Raw genomic sequence first — 12,118 nt, forward strand, 5'->3', positions numbered from 1 at the left:
CCTGGAACTTCCTTCATCTAAGGATGTTCAACAGTCTCTGAATAACTTTAAGCCAAAATTACATTTATAATAAACAACAGAGCGATGGAGAATGGAAAATTGAGGTTACATCTGTACCACCGTTAACATTAATAACTGGCAGAGAAGACCCAAGTATCTTACTCCTGCTTCTAATTTGCATTTATGCTTGTATGTTATCAGGTAGTGGAGAACTAAGCAGGAACCAAAGTCAATTGTTGTTTATTAAACAAAAAACAATGCAGTGAGATAAAAATGCATCTCGTCACAAATTAATTAAACGTAAGGGGATAGATCTGAAAACATCAAGTAAAAGCTGTAAATGATTGAAGAAATTCATTCTTTTAAGCCTTTAAAAACTATGAACGTATAATTTTACTGGGATAAGAAGAGTAAAGCTAAATTGATGCTGGAAGGGCATGGGTAATTATAGAAAGCATTGCTGTGAACTGACTGGTGTGCCAGTCGGTCAAATGATCCAATGAATTGATCCCACAAATGGAACAGGTGAACGATCTCTCTCCAGTGTGAACTTTCTGATGCCTCTGTAAACCAGATGACCAAGTAAACTCCTTCCTGAATTCTGAGCAGGTGAATGGTCTCTCCACATTGTGAACTCGGTAGTGCTTCACAAAGTTGTATGTCAGACATAGTGAATCCCTCTTACAATCAATGCAGTTGAGGAACAAAATGCATTTCAGACACAAAGCATGTTTCCAGCTGGGATGAGCTACTTCTTCATCTCCAAGGATAGACTTCTGACATGTTGGTGTCACAAAGGAAGAATCTGGTCAGAGACATTAAAAATGACGTGTTGTTGAGTTTCGGATTCCCGTTCACAAATTCTTTGTCACTTGTAACCTGTAGAAAGATTTGCAGAAGATATCAATGGGTGAAGGACAGCATTTCAGTCTCCATGGTGAGCTCTGACATCTCACCGTTGTGGTGAACTTCTACCCATGTTGGAGAAACAATGTGATCTTTGTGTTGTTCGTGTGGGTGGCAGGGTGATGGGGACGGGAGTGATCGTGCTGAAGATGGGGTAGTTCGTTTACAATTAGAAGCAATGTGTAGTGAGATTCCTAGCGAGAGGGGCTGATGACGGGGTAACATTGCAATCAACAGGAGGAGTTGCCAACATAAAAGGTGGACAGAATTGGGAAAGGTGTTATATTTGAATACACACAGTATGCTGAGTAAGGCTGATGAACTTGTAGTACAGTTACAGATTGGCAGTTATCACTGAATCATGGCTAAAAGAAGATTATAACTGGGAACTCAATGTCCAAGGGCACTCATTGCATTGAAAGGACAGGCAGAAAGGCTGGGAGGGTGACATGGCTCTGTAGGTCAAAATGAAATTAAATCATTAGAAAGAGGTAACAATGGGGCATAAGGTGTGGAATCATTGTGGAGAGAGCTGAGGCACTGCAAGGTTAAAAAGACCCTAATGGGAGGAATGTACAGAACACCAAACAGTAGTAAGGATGTGGTCTACAAGTTCCAATGGGAAGTAGAAAATGTATGTCAAAAGGGCAAAGTGACAATAGTCATGGGGGATTTCAATAGGCAGGCAGATTGGGAAAAGGGGGGAATTTCTAGAATGCCCTCAAGATGGCTCATTGTGGCTGAGCCTATTGAGAAATATATACCTGAAATGTAATCACTATGTACTGGCTATTTACTATACTATGTAATCACTCCTATGTACTGAATATTACTGTGTATTATTTTACTAGAGACATTTTACTATGTAATGCTTTACCAGATACCTTGTATTCTCTTAGCTACATATTATGGCAGTTAAAGAACATCCGTTTAGCATTAGCAGCACTAATTAGCTGAAATGTACTCCATATAACAGCATGGTTTATGAAGAGATAACGGTGGCAGACAGGATGGTAGGAACAGGAAATGTAATGTGAGGGAGTTTAAGGGAGGCTGATTGAGAAACAACCGTGGCGAGGAATGAGGCCCAAGATGTGAATTGGAAAGAAATACTGGTGGCGCACCGAGAGCTAGGCTAGAGCCATTGATTAGCTAATGTATAGATGATATGCAACTAAAATTGATTGGGTACGCTGATAAAACCGAAAAGCATCTGAGATAAGAAATTACTATAAAGAATGCTGTACACCAGAGCTCGGTGGGCTTTCAAGTGACACTTCATTGATTGCCTCAGCCTTTGTTTGCAAATAAAGATTTAAACTTCTCGAAGTATTATCTGCGTCTCCTGGTCATTTTAAGTAACCATGACAAGCCCACGAGAGGTATTCTGCAATGAACCCTGGAATTGATTAGAGAGCTTAATGTCAAAATAATACTTAGGGTAAAATGTGATTGAATTCACCCTGAAATTTGAGAAGGAGAAGGTAAAGTCAGATGTATCAGTTTTACAGTGGTGTAAAGGGAATGGCAGAGGCATGAGAGAGGATTTGGCCAGAAGGGATTGGAAAAGAACACTGGCAGGGAGGATGGCAGAGCAGCAATGGCTGGAATTTCCGGAAACTATTTGGAAGGCACAGGAGATATACACATCGAAGAAGAAGTATTCTAATCGCTAGATAACACAGCCGTGCATGTCAAGAGAAAGAGAGGGTATGTAATAGAGCAGAAATTAGTGAGTTGGGAAATTTTTAAACACCAACCAACGAAGGCAACTAAAAATCATTAAAGAAGTAAAGATGGAATATGAAAGTAAACTAGACAATAATATTCAAGAGGATACCAAAGTTTTTTCAGATACATAAAGAGAGCTGAGAGGGGATATCAGATCGCTGGAGAACAATGCTGGAGAGTTAGTAATGCGGAACAATGAAATGTCAAATGAACTGAAAAAGTATTTTGCATCATTCTTCACTGTGGAAGACACTAACAGAATGGTGGAAGTTGCTGGTGTCAACGATCATGAAGTGTGTAAAGTAACCAACATGTAGGGAGAAAGTTCTTGGAAAACTGAGGGGAGATGTCACCGGGACCAGTTGTTGTACACCCCAGGGTTCTGAAAGATGTGACTGCAGAGATTTGGAGACATTTGTAATCATTTTTCAAAAATTGCTAGATTCTGGAATTGTTCCCGAAGATTGGAAAGTAGCAAATGTCACTCCGCTCTTCAAGAAAGGAGAAAGGCAGTAGAAAGGAAGTTTAATAGGCTATTTAATCTGATCTCAGTCGTTGGGAAGACATTGGGTCGATTGCTAAGGATGTGCTTTCAGGGTACTTTGAGGCACATGATAAAATAAGATGTAGTCAACACGGTTTACTCAAGATAAAATCTTGCCTCCCAAATTTGCTGGAATGCGTTGAAGAAATAACAAGCAGAATAGACAAAGGAGACTCGGTTAATGTGCTGACAAGTTGTCAAACACAAGGCTGCTTAGCAAAGTACGAGACCACGGTATTATAGAAAGATTCTAGCATGGAAAAGCAGAGGCTGACTGCTGGAAGGCAGAGGGGGAATAAAGGGAGCCTTTCCTGGTCGGCTGCCGGTGACTAGTAGTGTTCCACGGGGGTCTCTGTGGGGCCAATTCATTTACGTTACATGTCAATGATTTGGATGACAGAATTAATAGCTTTGCAGCAAAGTTTGCAGACGATACGAAGGTAGGTGGTGGGGCAGGAAGTTTTGAGAAATAGAAGGGCTACAGAAGGACTGAAGACAGATTAGGAGAATTAGGAATGAAGTGGCAGATGGGAAAGAGTGTTGGGAAGTGTATGGTAATGCACTTTGGTTTAAGAAATAAAAGGGTTGACTGAAAGGTAAAGCGACAGAAGAAGAGAGCAGTAGTGATGGGGATTCGATAGTGAGGGAACAGACAGGAGATTCTGTGGACGTGAACGGGACACCCGGGTGGTATGTTGCCTCCCAGGTGCTAGGGCCAGGGATGTCTCAAATCGCATCCACAATATTTTGGAGAGGGAGGGCTAGCAGCCAGTTGTCGTGATACATATTGGTATCAATGACATAGGAAGGAAAAGCAATGAGGTCCTGAAAAAAGAATCTCAAGAGCCCAGTAGAAAGTTGAGAAGCAGGAACTCCCAGGTAGTAATTTCTGGATTGCTACTTGTGCCACGTGTCAGTAAGGGCAGAAACAGGATGATTTGGCACATAAATACATGGCTGAGAAGCTGGCGCAGAAGGCAGGGCTTCAGGTTCTTCGATAACTGAGATCACTTCTGAGGGTATGACCTGTTCAAAAGTGACGGGTTGTACCTGCAACCGAGGGGGACCAATATTATCACAGGCAGGTTTGTTAGAGCCGTTGGGGAGGGTGTAAACTAACTTGGCAGGGCAGACTGGGAATCGGAGTGAAGGGACTCAGAATAGGATGGATGGTAAAAAAGTAAAGATAGCATGCAGTAAGATTGTCAGGAAGGGCAGGCAGGTGATGGGACTTAGTTGCAGCCAACAGGCTGAGTATCAAATCATCAGGGATGCAAAACCAGAAAGGATGGTCAATACGGAACTCAAAGTATTGTATCTAAATGCGCGTTATATAAGAAATAAGGTGGATGATCTTGTTGCAATATTACAGATTGCCACGTATGATGTTGTGGCCATCACTGAATCGTGGCTGAAGGATGGTTATAGTTGGGAGTGGAGTGTCCAAGTTTACACGTTATTTTGGAAGGTAGGCAGAAGGGGTGATGTGGCTCTACCGGTAATGAATGGCATCAAATCAGTGGAAAGATGTGACATAGAGTCAGAAGATGTTGAATCGTTGTGGGTTGAGTGAAGAAACTGCAAAGGTAACAGCATGTTGATGGCAGTTATATACAGGTCTCCCAACAAAGCAAAAATTAGTGGGAAGATAGATGATTGGGACATTTTTAAAAACCTGCAGAGAGCAACTAAAAAAATCATCAGAAGGGAAAAGATGAAAGCTGAAAACAAACTAGCAAATAATATCGAAGTGGATAGTAACAGTTTTCTGAAGTATGTTAAAAATGAAGGAGAAATGACAGCGAATATAGGGCCGCTAGCAAATGAGGCAGGAAATATAATAACAGGGGACAAGGAGATGGCTGATGAACTAAATAAGTATTTTGTGTCAGTTTTCACTGTAGAAGACACTAGCAGTATGCCTGAAGAAAGATAAGTGGGTGCAGTTACTGTTTCAAGAGAAAAGGTGCTCAAAAAGATGAAAGACCTGAAGGTACACAAGCCACCCGGACCAGAGGAACTGCACCCTAGGGTTCTGAAAGAGGTGGCATCAGAGATTGTTGTGGAATTAGAAATGATGTTTCAAAAATCAATGGACTCTGGCATGGTGCCAGATGACTGGAAAATTGCAAATGACACTCCACTCTTTAAGAAAGGAGAAAGGCAGCAGAAAGGAAATTATAGACCAGTTAGCCTGACCTCAGTGGTTGGGAAGATGTTAGAGTCAATTATTAAGGAGGAAGTGATGGAGTACTTGGTGACATAGGATAAGATAGTACAAAGTCAGAAAGGTTTCCTTTAGGAGAAATCTTACCTGACAAATCTGTTGGAACTCTTTGAGGAGATTACAAGTAGGATAGATAAAGGGGATGCAGTGCGTATTGTGTATTTGGCCTTTGACAAGGTGCCACACATGAGACTGCTTACCACGTTAAGAGCCTATGGTATTACAGGAAGGTTACAAACATGGTTGGAGCATTGGCTGATTGGTAGGAGGCAGCGAGTGGGAATAAAAGGATTGTTTTCTGGTTTGCTGCCAGTGACTAGTGGTGTTCCGCAGGGGTCGGGATTGGGACCAATTCTTTTTATGCTCTATATTAATGATTTAGATGATGGAATAGATGGCTTTGTTCCCAAGTCTGCAGATGATACAAAGATTGGTGGAGGGGCTGTACTGTTGAGGAATCAGTTAAGATTCAGAAGTACTGAGACAGATTAGGAAAATGGGTAAGAGAGCGTTAAATTAAATACAATGTTGGGAAATACCTGGTCAGGCACTTTGGTGGTAGAAATAAATGTGTGGAATATTTTCTAAACTAGGAGAAAATCCAGGGATCTGAGATGCAGTGGGACTTGGGAGTCCTTGTGCAGAACACCCTGGAGGTTAACTTGCAGGTTGAGTCAGTTCGGTAGTGAGGAAGGCAAATGCATGTTAGCATTCATTTCAAGAGGTCTAGAATACAAGAGCAAGTAGGTGATACTGAGGCTTGATAAGGCATTGGTGAGGCCTCACCTTGAGTATTGTGAACAGTTTTGGCCCCCTCATCTGAGAAAAGATGTGCTGGCATTGGAAAGGGTCCAGAGGAGATTCACAGGGATGACTCCAGGAATGAAAGGGTTATCATACGAGGAAAGTTTGATGACTGTGGGTCTGTACTCGCTGGAATTTGGAAGGATGAGGGGGGGATTTCATTGAAACCTTTCGAATGTTGAAAGGCCTAGACAGTGTAGATATAGAAAGGATGTTTCCCATGGTGGGAGAGTCTAGGACAAGAGGGCACAACCTCAGAATAGAGGGGCGTTCTTTCAAAAAAGAGATGCAAAGAAATTTCTTTAGCCAAAGGGTGGTGAACTTGTGGAATTTGTTGCCTCATGAAGCTGCAGAGATTGACAGCTTCTTGTTTGGACATGACATCGAAGGTTACAGGGAGAACGCCTGGATCTGGGGTTGAGGAGGATATTTTAAAAGAAGGATCAGCCATGATTGATGGTGGAGTAGACTCGATGGGCCAGATGGCCTCATTCTGCTCTTATGTTTTATGGTTCTTATGGTCTTATGGACTAATTTCTAAATGGGAGAAATTTCAAAAATTGAGATGCAAAGGGATTTGGGAGTCGTTGTGCAGGATTCCCTGAAGGTTAATTTGCAGGAGTCTGTGCTGAGGAAGGCATATGCGATGTCACCATTCATTTGAAGAGGACAAGACAATAAACGCAAAGATGTTGAGTCTTTATAAAGCACTGGTGAGGCCTCACTGGGAGTATTGAGAGCAGTTTTGTTCCCCTTATCTTGGAAAGGGTGTGCTGAAACTTGACAGGTTTCAAATGTGGTTCATGAAAATGATTCCAGGATTAAATGGCTTGTTATATGAAAATCTTTCGATGGCTCTGGGTCTGAATTCACTGGAATTCAGAAGAATGAGGGGGGACCTAATTGAAACCTATTGAATACTGAGAGAGCTTGATGGAGTGAATGTGGAGAAGGTGTTTCCTCTGGTGGGCATGTCTAAGGACACAGCCTCAAAATAGAAGGGTGTCCTTTTGGAACGGAGATGCGAATTTCTGTAGCAGTGAGAACTGAATCTGTGGAAATCTTTGCCTCAGAGAGCTTGCGAGGCCAATTCATTATGTATTTTTAAGACGGAGATTGATTGATTCTTGATTGGTCAGGGCATGACGGGGACGGGGGAGGTTGGGGAAGACAGGCGATTGCTATAGAGAGGAAAAATGGATCGGCCATGATGAAATGGCTGAACAGACATGATAGGGAAAATGGTCTTATGGTCTAATACAAGAATAAAAACCTCCTCTGAAGGTATATGGGGTCCTGTGGAGAGCCTGCATGGAACACTGTGCACAGGTCTGGTCCCCGTCCCAGAGGCAGTCTATCGGATAAATGGAATGAAGAAGTTTCCCAGATTGATTTTTGGGTTGTGGTAGTGTCCTCAGAGAGATTACAGTGATTGGGCCTGTCTCAAAACGAGAGAAATAAGAGGTGGTCTGACTGAAACAGGCATAGACTCACATGGTGTTGACAGGGTAGGGACAGGAATGATGTTTTCCCTGGCCGGGGTGGGGGCGAGGTGGTGTTGAACAAGGGTTTACAGGCTCGAAATCCGAGGTCACCTCAGCAGGGCTGAGATCCGGAGAAATTTCCTCACCCAGGTTGTGGTCAATATTTGGAATATTCTCCACAGGTTTTCTATATTTAAAGTCAAATTTAGGGGCTCAGCGATGATGGAAACGACGCAGGAAAGTGGCGCTGATGTCAAAGATCGGGTATTCTGAGGAAAGGGTAGAAAAGGCGCAAAGGGCCGAATGGCCACGCATACATATTTTCTAAAGCACCAGTTTACCTTTGCGCCTTGTTCTCCCTTGGTTTTCAGCCGTTCGGATTGCACAGGGGAGCGGGGCAGCTCTCCGTCTCCCAGCAGGAAGGGACGAGTCTGGGAGACAACTCCAGACGACAGGCCACGATCCTCGGCGGGGAAAGGCCGGGCGCCCTCCGTGCAGCTGAAACATCTCACGGAATCTCCGCCGGTCTCTTCAGCTCTGCCTTCGAAAGGATTCACGACCCGCCGGTGGTGCAGCCGACACCGAGGCGCAGCTCCCGGTCTCCGGCCTCACTCGGTCCCGGTTCCAAACTCCGTCCCGGCCGGGGCTCAGCGTCCCGCCCACTGACACCCCTCAGCCAATGGTAACCTCCTTCTCCCAGCGTGCCTGAGGACGGGCTGCTACTGGGAGCTGGAGATGTCAGTCACAGTTTGTTCTCAGAATCAAAGGAAGTTCCCCGAACTACCTGCGTCTCAATATCACCAAGACCAAGGAGATGGTGGTGGACTTTAGGAGATCTAGGCCTCATATGGAGCCAGTGATCATTAATGGAGAATGTGTGGAGCAGGTTAAGACCTACAAGTATCTGGGAGTACAGTTAGACGAGAAGCTAGACTGGACTGCCAACACAGATGCCTTGTGCAGGAAGGCACAGAGTCGACTGTACTTCCTTAGAAGGTTGGCGTCATTCAATGTCTGTAGTGAGATGCTGAAGATGTTCTATAGGTCAGTTGTGGAGAGCGCCCTCTTCTTTGTGGTGGCGTGTTGGGGAGGAAGCATTAAGAAGAGGGACGCCTCACGTCTTAATAAGCTGGTAAGGAAGGCGGGCTCTGTCGTGGGCAAAGTACTGGAGAGTTTAACATCGGTAGCTGAGCGAACGGCGCTGAGTAGGCTACGGTCAATTATGGAAAACCCTGATCATCCTCTACATAGCACCATCCAGAGACAGAGAAGCAGTTTCAGCGACAGGTTACTATCGATGCAATGCTCCTCAGACAGGATGAAGAGGTCAATACTCCCCAATGCCATTAGGCTTTACAATTCAACCGCCAGGACTTAAGAACTTTTTTTTAAAGCTATTATTAATGCTTTTTGAGTTAGTGACTTAGATGCATATCATATTTTTACTGAGTTAAGTATTGTATGTAATTAGTTTTGATACAACAAGTGTATGGGACATTGGAAAAAAAGGTTGAATTTCCCCATGGGGATGAATAAAGTATCTATCTATCTATCTATCTATCTATCTATCTATCTATCTATCTATCGAAACTCAAATTTCAAAGTAAATTTTATTATCGGAGTACAGATAAGGCACCACATACAACCCCGAGAAGCATTTTCCTGCGGACATACTTAGAAAAAGTATAGAATAGTAACCATAACAGAAGCAGGCAGTGAAAGATCAGCCAGAGTGCTGAAGGTAACAAACTGTGCAAATGCAAATATGGAGAAACAGGATAAATAACAAGAGCATGAAATAACCGCTGCGGCTGCTGATGGATCTCCGGAGCTCTCACCGCTCCCCTGTGTAATCCGACAGGCTGAAGGCCAAGGGAGAACAAGCCGCAAAGATCAACTCGTCATTTAGAAAATAAGAAACAGCAGCAGGCGTTGCCATTCGGCCCGTTGCGCAGTTCTGCCCCTCACTCAGAACATGGATGATCTTTGACCTCAGCGTCAGTTTTCTGCAACGTTCCCAACATCGCCGAGCCCCTAAATATGTCCGTTTAATTTAGAAAACTTGTGGAGAAAACTCCAAATATTCACTGCCCTGTGTTGGGGAAATTTCTCCTCATCTCAGTCCTGCTGAGGTGACCTCGGATTTTGAGTCTGTGATCCCTGGTTCCACTGCCCAGCCAGGAGAAACATCATTCCTGCCCCTACCCTGTAAATACCCTGTGAGACTGTGTCTGTCTCAATCAGGAAGCTTCTCCATGTGAACCTTGTGTTAATGAAATTGGTGGCAGTTCTTTCAGACCAGCAGCTGTGACCACAAGAACACCAGACAGTGGTCAGCACGGAATGTCCTGCAGTTACTTCAGGAGAAGGACTGGATGGACACAGTGGAGTGGTTCCCTCAGCAGACAGTCCAGACCATCTGGTAGAATGTCTCCTCACCAGATCTCACCAACAGGCAGCAAGACCTCGCCTGTCTGACGGCGAGAGGGCCCCTCCCAGTCTGATCCTTGCTGCATGCCCGGAGATCACTCCCACAGCGCGCTGCCCCGAGATTACTGTCGTGGAGACGAGAGGGCCCCTCCCAGTCTGATCCTTGCTGCATGCCCGGAGATCACTCCCACAGCGCGCTGCCCCGAGATTACTGCAGTGGAGACGAGAGGGCCCCTCCCAGTCTGATCCTTGCTGCATGCCCGGAGATCACTCCCACAGCGCGCTGCCCCGAGATTACTGCAGTGGGGACGAGAGGGCCCCTCCCAGTCTGATCCTTGCTGCATGCCCGGAGATCACTCCCACAGCGCGCTGCCCCGAGATTACTGCAGTGGAGACGAGAGGGCCCCTCCCAGTCTGATCCTTGCTGCATGCCCGGAGATCACTCCCACAGCGCGCTGCCCCGAGATTACTGCAGTGGGGACGAGAGGGCCCCTCCCAGTCTGATCCTTGCTACATGCCCGGAGATCACTCCCACAGTGCGCTGCCCCGAGATTACTGCAGTGGAGACGAGAGGGCCCCTCCCAGTCTGATCCTTGCTGCATGCCCGGAGATCACTCCCACAGCGCACTGCCCCGAGATTACTGCAGTGGAGACGAGACGGCCACTCACCTCTTTGCGGACTGTGGGCTGGCGAAGATCTGTGGAGAAAGATGCAAGGGCCTGTGCCACAGCAGCTGCGTGACAGAAGGCTCACTGATCCTCGGGCTGTTCCCAGGACGCGCAGGAAAACGGACAGCGAGTTCTGCTGGAAGATCATCAACTCGGGGAAACACGGCCGAAACATGTTGGCCTGCCATCACATCGAGATGTCCGGAGAGCAGCGGTTCCCAACCTGGGGTCCACGGTTACTGGTATTGGTCTTTGGCATAAAAAAAATTGGGAACCCCTGTCGTACAGGAATGCTGCCGACTGACACATTCCAGACTACAGGGACGCCATTGGAACTACGGTGATCCTCTACACTGGACAGGGAGTGGCCGTGTTGTCTGAGGAAGCCTCACAGTTATTGTAGTAGTGAACCACCCCAGGGGGGCACATGGCTTCTCATTTCAGCGCAGGACTTTAATCGTCTTCCAGGGGAAGGTCCTTCCGACCACAGCGATGAGGCCTTTGGAGATTCAGCTGACGTTTTTGTCGCTCTAGGTTTTTACGAGATGGAGTTGCTTGCCATATGGCCATCCTTCCTCCGCTCGTAGCCGGGCTTAGACAGTCCATGGACGCGTTTTCTTATCTGTTGCCTGTTTAATGTGTTTTTGATCCCACACTAAACATAGAAATGGCCAGAATTTCCACTCACGAGGATATCTGCAGATGCTGGAAATTCAAACAACACACACAAAATGCTGGTGGAACACAGCAGGCCAGGCAGCATCTCTAAGGACAAGCACTGTCGACGTTTCGGGCCGAGACCCTTCGTCATGTTCATTCCCTGAGACTGCAGCGCGTGTAGTGGACAATTGCGGTACTGCAGGGGATCAGCAGCTCCCCGAAAGTGAAAGCATTCCGAATCAGGAAGTGCTGGGAGTTAACATGGCTTCGAAAGGACAGGCCGAGAGTTGGACCGAGGAGACAATTTGTCCCATATGCCTGGATTTCTTCACCGATCCGGTGTCACTGGAGTCTGGACACAACTTCTGTCGCTCTTGTATCACACAGTATTGGGAAACGGAGGAGAGAAACTCCTGCCCGGAATGTAGAGAGGTGTTTGCTGACCGCACCCTCAGAGTGAATCGGGCCTTAGCAAATCTGGCTGAAAAAGCTCGAAATCTAAACTTGAATCCGAAAGAGAAGGAAAGTAAACTTCACTGCGAGGAACATGAGGAAGAACTGAAGCTGTTTTGAGAAACGGACAAGACACTAATCTGTGTGATCTGTAGAGATGCGCAGGAACACAGAGAGCATCGCTTCATGCCGATTAAAGAAGCTGTTAAA

This window comes from Hemitrygon akajei, unplaced genomic scaffold (assembly GCF_048418815.1).
Source record: "Hemitrygon akajei unplaced genomic scaffold, sHemAka1.3 Scf000034, whole genome shotgun sequence".
NCBI lineage: Eukaryota > Metazoa > Chordata > Chondrichthyes > Myliobatiformes > Dasyatidae > Hemitrygon > Hemitrygon akajei.